Below are 6,776 nucleotides of genomic sequence, written 5' to 3'. Positions count from 1 at the left end.
GCCAAGCAGTTCCTGGTGTTTAGGACCTTCCCTGTATCTAGTAGGGCAGGAAGACCTTTATACAGCGACATGACTAAATGTGAGATGTGCTATGCGAGTGAAGTGGCAGGTAGATGTGACCTAGCTGTTGGGTCACGATGGTGTCTTATGGTTACTTCATTGCCAAATCCTATAGATGCTTTACAGTTGTGGCATGACTATGAGATTGCCCTTGAGAGAGTCTCCATGGAGTGCTCTAAGGGGCAAAAGAGCCGGAACGGAACGGGGCACCTAAAGCCAAAGGCTCAGAGAGTTTTGTGGAGCATTTTGGGGGTCTCTCTGCCTAGCATGCCTTCTTTTCCCCTGTGATTGACTACCACCTATTGTTTATTAGAGCAATTCAAATCGGGCCTTTTTTAGTAAGGTCCTCCCAAATCCTTCCACTCCCATCCCACTGGCCTACTCTGTAGGCTATACCATACAGCCCTATGTACCTACACTAACTCTTAGCATATTGGGCTGGGATGTATTCTTCGTGTGTGGATACTTTTCACTCTTGGAAGTCAGGAGAGCAGGGAGCCAGGCAGGGTGTGGTCTGATTCATCCTCTTATGCTCCTGCCCTGCACTAACCCATGCACACACCCAGCCTCGTATTGTAGAAGGGAGGGAGGAAGGATGAATGGACAGATGGACCAGCAGATGCCTCTGAAGTCATTTGCAGACGCACCCTTGTTCGGCAGAGGCAGTGAGGTATTGTTGAAGGTGCAGTGCCGTGAGGATTTGGACCCGGATTTGGGGCCTGGCTGAGTCACTGAGAGTTATGTCTTGGCCGTGTGTATCTTTGCGCCCAACTTCCAATGGGTGAAACAAGAAAATTCCGTGATTCCATGTTGAAGCCTCCTTAGAAGTACTCTAAACTTCTCTCTCTTCAAGGCAGCTAAGATCATCTCTAAGCTAGAACCAGTGTTTGTTGTCAGATCCACAACTCTTTCCAGGCTGCCCGGTGTGAGGCCGGCAACTATCTGGTGTGCACGGTTTTATAAAGACAGAATGCTCCCCTTAGCTTCAGTGAAATGACTGGTTGGAGTCATTTGGTTGGATAGAAGTTTGGACAGCTGCCCAGGTCAGGAATGGTGAAAAGGAACCACTGCTTTCCTTGGTCTCTTTGCTCTCGGAAGCCAAGATAAATGCCATCCCGACCCTATGCCCACAGCTATCCCTTTTTCTTAGGAAAGGATTTGGCTCCTTCCAGCTCAGTGCCTCTGTACATAAGCTTTTACTCTGCCTGGGAGATGCTTCTAACCCCTAAGGACCTGCCCTGGTTGTTAGACTATAATCTAAACTGACAACAGACGTTCTGGTTTTTTAAAAAAGTCCTATCATTTCCATCCTTTCCATTCAGCATCTTCCCTCATTGTTCCCTCCCCCAGCCTATCATCCCCCTTCCTAAGTTGATAGTGAGTCTTATTAAGTGGTGCTGTGTCATAAAGTGTTGAGTTGTGTCAGCTGGAAATGGAACATGATTAAGTATATAAAGGAGCCCCAGCCTCGCCTGCCACAACATTATACAACAGAAACCTTGGCAGTGTGCTAACATCTTTTCTTTCTCTCTTTCCTGGGGAGCAGCGAGCCCGCCTCTCACCATGTGGGTCCAGTTGTTGGTCCTGGGCTCAAGTTGGCCAAGTGCAGAGAAGCAAGTAAGTGGGTGGAAGAGCGAGTGTCATGGAAGGTGGCTGGCGGGAGGTGATGTTTTGGGGGTTGGAATAAAATCAGGCATAGGCATGCCTGGTTAGCCACTCTGGCATAATAAGAACTTTCTTACAGGACAGGTGTCTCTTGTGGCTGACTATAGTTTAGACAAACCCATGGCTGTGGCACTTCTTTGTCTGTTTTCTTCCCCTGAAATATTTCATCGAGCCTGGAAGAGTAGAGGGAATTTGAATAGCATGCTCCCGAGACAGCCTTGAGGTCAAATGCAGTTGCCAAAGGTGAATGGGTGCTCAGTGCCCTTGGCAACTCGCTCTTCCACTCACCTTCTATGCAGACTCCACTGGAGCCTTCTGTGGGTCTTCTGTGTTCCCTCTGAAAGCACACCGAGTCTGCAGAGCTTTCAGGACTCATCACCTAAAGCCTACCTTGCCCCTGCTCAGTCAGAAGGTGCTGAAGAGGCAGAGTAGAGATATGGCTGAGCCCTTACCAGGGCCCAGGCAGGACATCTGCTGCTGGAAAGTCTGAGCATCTCCTGTGTAATGCAGGGTGCAGGACCTGAGACCTCTTTTCCAGCTCCAGTTGTCCCCGAGCTGGCTGAATGTGGCAGAAATTGATGAGGAGTCCATCCATGGCCCTGGGTAAGGTGGATAGAGCTGGATAAACCTACATAGGGGCCTAGCAGAGCCCAGAATATCTCCTGGTGCCAGGGAGCTGAATACCCCATGATCCAACTCCCTACCTGTTTTTTTTTTTTAATTTTTTTTAATGTTTATTTATTTTTGACACAGAGAGAGAGAGAGAGACAGAGCATGAGTAGGGGAGGAGCAGAGAGAGAGGGAGACACAGAATCCAAAGCAGGCTCCAGGCTCTGAGCTGTCAGCACAGAGACTGATGCGGGGCTCAAACTCACAGACTGTGAGATCATGACCTGAACCGAAGTCAGACGTTCAGCCAGCTGAGCCACCCAGGCGCCCCCTACCTGTTTTTGATTTGATACCTTTTCTGTCTGATCGCCTTGAACCCCTCTAGTAGAACAGTGTCCTGGGTCGATGTCATGGAGAAGCTGGGAATCTGTAACCACATCACCCTGATTCTGGTGTTTTGGGCCCCAAGCACCCTGTTCTGCTTCTGGACTTTTAAGGGACTTTACTTATGAACTCATTAAAACAGTACCCCTTGATTCGGTGTACCTGCCCTGTGTTTTACAACCATCTCATCTCGCAGATGAAACTGAGGCCCAGAGAGCACGGTTGCCACAGAGACCTGTGTTTTCCCATCTTCTTTTCCTTTTTCATTTCACACCATCTCTGCTTTGATATGGAATTAGGGACTTTGACCCCAGCAAAGGGTCACACGTGCCCATGAATCTGGGATCTGTGACTGTCCTTCTCCGGGACGTGGGATGGCCTTGTCTTTCTGTGACCTCGCGTAGAGTTTGTGGTACCTGTGAGGCCCCGAATTTCCTCCTGAGCCTCATACCCTTATTTCCAAGATGCCTACTGGATATCTCTGCTGCAGATGCATAACTGAATTCTCCTTTTCTTTCATTGCTCACATTTAATCAACACCAAGTGCCAGAGAGTCTGCTGTCTAAATGCCTCTTAAATCAGTCACTGCCTGATTGTCTCCACAGCCACGGATTTCGCTCAGACCCCGGTGGTTTCTCTGGGGGATCATTGCCTCTTCTCTTCCAACCTGTTCTCTCTGCCTTCATCCCACCCTCTCCTTCAATCCACCGTATTGCCTCCAGGGCTGTCTTGCTCAGACACACACGTGATCATGTCACTGCCCTGCTGGAAACTTCCTCCAGGCGCTCTCCGTCATCTTTAGGGTGGTGTCCAGGGATCTTTATAATTTGGCTTCAGTCAATCCTTCTGGACTCATCTTCTGCCATTCTGGAAGGCCCTCCGCTGCCTCCCTCTGTCTGCCCCCCCTACCTGGCTAACATCACCCCACCCTTGAGACCAGGCTGAGCGCCTCCCTTCTCCGTGAAGCCTCTTCCAACTCTCCCGAGTCAGGGCATCATCCTCTGTATATTGTTTGCATCTCTGTCATTTATCATATTGATTTATAATTATTGGTCCATCTGTAGCTCTCCCTCACTAAATAGGTGCTTGAATGTAGGAACTAAAGTCCTAACATGATGCTTAGTGTAGATTGTAGGTGCTCAACAAGCAGTGTGAATAAATGTAAGAAGTTTGCAAGATGGGAGTTGGAAGGTGTGTGTGTGTGTGTGTGTGCGTGCGTGTGTGTGTGTGTGAGGGCCCCTGGGGAGCTGAAAGCATCTTGGGTGAGGACAACCTTTGTGTCCCTGCCTTGTCCCCAATAGCCACTTGTCACTGATTTTCAGGGACTCTGCTCATGAAAAAATATTTAGTCCTGTTTTCTCTTTATCTACATAAAATTAACAAATCAGGTAAATTCCTTTTCTGGCCTTAGTGTTTTTCTGTTTCTGCTTTAGAGAACTTCATCCCTGTACCTAATAGCCTGCGCAAAGTGGTCCATCCCCCTTCCCTGGAGCCTTCTCTCTCCCAAACCTTTGACATTCATTGCCTCTGCTCCATCTCGTAGAGGTCTGTTGATGTCCACTGTGTTACGATTTTTGGGTATGAGTGAGGCTTGAAAACGTGGTCGGAGAGCACAGAACCTGTCTGGTTCCCTCTCGGCCACCAGTTGTGCAAGAATGCTGTTCTTTGGTTGCTGGCACTGCTGAGAGAAAAATCCATGTGTGGTTCCTGACAGTAGATGCTCACCTCAGCTGCCCTCGGGAATATGGCATTTAGCTAGCTTTTATTTGGCCTGTGATGTTTTGTCCAATCCTAATACATGGCTTTATGTGTTTAGCTTGTGTACAAAGTTTACTCTCCTAAATGGCTTATACTCTGTCTAGAGGGACGGTGAGTCCTGGACTAGAGTCTGTGAGCAGAGTGTAATATCATTCTTGTGTTTTATTAACCATAATAACCAGAAGTCTCCAGCCACTAATATATCTGCATAGAGGTTTTTCTGAATTTCCAATTATTTTAACATTCAACATAAACTGGACTGAAAATTCATTTCAGTGTAGTTGAGCTTTTTATTCTTTTTAAGCCGAGAGTAAGTCATCTGCTGTGTGAACCGTAAGTCCAGGGGCAGCAAGAGGCTGTCCTCACAGCCTTCTCTCTGCCACAAGGAATAGTCTTTGGAGCCATATGGATTGAACAGATTTGGAGGAGTTTCTTTTCCATTTCCCTGCTGCCTTGCCTGTGGACAAACACCCTCAGTCCCCAACTTGGGCCCTGTGACATCTGACAAAATGTTGGAGAGCTCTACTCCCCCAACCCCCCCTCCCTCCCCACCGCCCGGCCCGGTGCTCTCCCCTTCCCTCAACTTATGGACCTGTTAGGCCAAGTTGTTGCTGGTTCTTTAAGAATTTTATTTTTATATTTTTCTGTCTATTCCTTTAATGGGTGATAAAATTGATTGACTCTCAGGCTGTAGATGACTTCAGAATATTAGTTGGCATGGTATTGATTTTTTTCTCTTTATAAAGCTTTTCTATAAAGTAAGCACCTGACGACTTTAAGTTACAAACTTTGAGTTAAATTATGAACCTTTTAGCTTTGCATTAGAAGTGGTATCTGGAACCTGATTTGCTAGATCAAACCACATTAGTTGTGTTATGTTATTTTCTAAAAACACATTTCAGAGAAATAACTCCAATCTGTGTTGCATTTTATAGAGCAAAATAATTGAATGGCGGCTGTTTGTAATTTTAGCAATCTCTTAACCTTAATCATATTTAATGGCTTTTCTCTTCAGGCTAACAGGAGAGAGAAAAAAGGTTCCAGCTCTGTTATATAACGGCACTACAGTAACGCACCCCGGTCCTTGGCAGCCCTGTAAATTCCTCCTCTCTGAATTGTTGGTTCGGGACAATCATTCAGCAGGGAATTACTTTCTCATCTATGAAATAAATGAGATGTTAAACTAGTTTTCTGCTTCCTGTGGTACAAATGTAGCAGCGTGCAGCCCCGTGCAGCGAGGAATCAAATGCCCAGGGCCTCTGATGGTGGCGGCCAGAAGCTTGAGGGGGCTCAGGGCTCTGGGATCAGTGAGTGAGAGTGTGGCCCCTGGGAAGGGAGATGGAATGCCATGAGATGTGAAGGGAGGAGGGGCAGAGTGAGTCCCCGAGGTGCTTTGGGTGCACCCCCGGAATTCAGCAGAGCCCAGGAACGCAGCTTGGGGATGTAGGTGGAGAGAAGGGGATGCCTCCATCCCTGGGGGTCCCTGCGCTGCCATCTGCTTTGCAGGGAGAAAAGGAAGAACTGATGGGCTGCAGGTGACACTCCTTGGGATTTCTTCTTGAGAGCTTAACACACATTTCTACTCAGGCATTTACAAACTGCATAAGACATTGGGGAAAAAATAGGAAAAGATTCTTCCCGTTTTAGGGATGGGAAAGTTGAGAACTTGGGAAGGGAAGGTGATACAGACCATTGAGTTAAGGGTACAGCTGGGAGCACAGTCTGAGGGTCCGAGACCCTGAGTTAGAGGTGGGGGAACACTGCTGCTCCTACAAAGGCAGGGCCTCCAGCCTTGCAGCTGTCTTCTCTCCTCACACTGGGTCTTCCTCTTCATGGTGGCCACCTTCATGACCTCAGTTCCAGGCTTGGAAGACTTGATGGGATCTGATTTACTTACAGAGGCCTTCTTATCAGGCAGGCTTCCTAATGAGATGCCCCAGGTGCTACAGATTCCCTTTAGAAACAGGGTTTGGGATTCTTGGCTGGGTCCCCACCAGCCCACTTAGATAATGTGTCAGCACTCTTTTGGGGATGGGTGGGGTGGGAGATTGAGTTGTGCCCCCTGCGCATCTCATCAGCCACAAGTTGAGAGGCCTTCTGAAACCATAGCAAGAGGTGTTGTTTTGTTTGCTTTTTATTGAACACCTATTAAGTGCCTTACTTTGTGCCAGGCCCCATAAGTCCATTATCTTAACTAATCATTATAGTGAGCCTATGAAGTAGTTATCATGTGCCCATTTTATAGGTGGAAATACTGAGACTCAGAGAATATGATTAACTTGCCACAGTTGACATGTAAA

General features: G+C 47.6%; 1 long non-coding RNA gene across 1 annotated transcript; it reads left to right on the top strand.

The window, feature by feature from the left end:
• Positions 1-1,408: 1,408 nt before the first annotated feature.
• Positions 1,409-5,664, top strand: LOC123600690. The gene is made up of 2 exons (XR_006713741.1): positions 1,409-1,677; positions 5,492-5,664. It is a non-coding gene; the product is annotated as an uncharacterized LOC123600690 (long non-coding RNA).
• Positions 5,665-6,776: the final 1,112 nt, after the last annotated feature.

This window comes from Leopardus geoffroyi, chromosome D1 (assembly GCF_018350155.1).
Source record: "Leopardus geoffroyi isolate Oge1 chromosome D1, O.geoffroyi_Oge1_pat1.0, whole genome shotgun sequence".
NCBI classification, from domain to species: Eukaryota; Metazoa; Chordata; class Mammalia; order Carnivora; family Felidae; genus Leopardus; species Leopardus geoffroyi.
The sequence above is the reverse complement of the archived record's forward strand: the minus strand, read 5'-3'. Positions and strand labels throughout refer to the sequence as shown.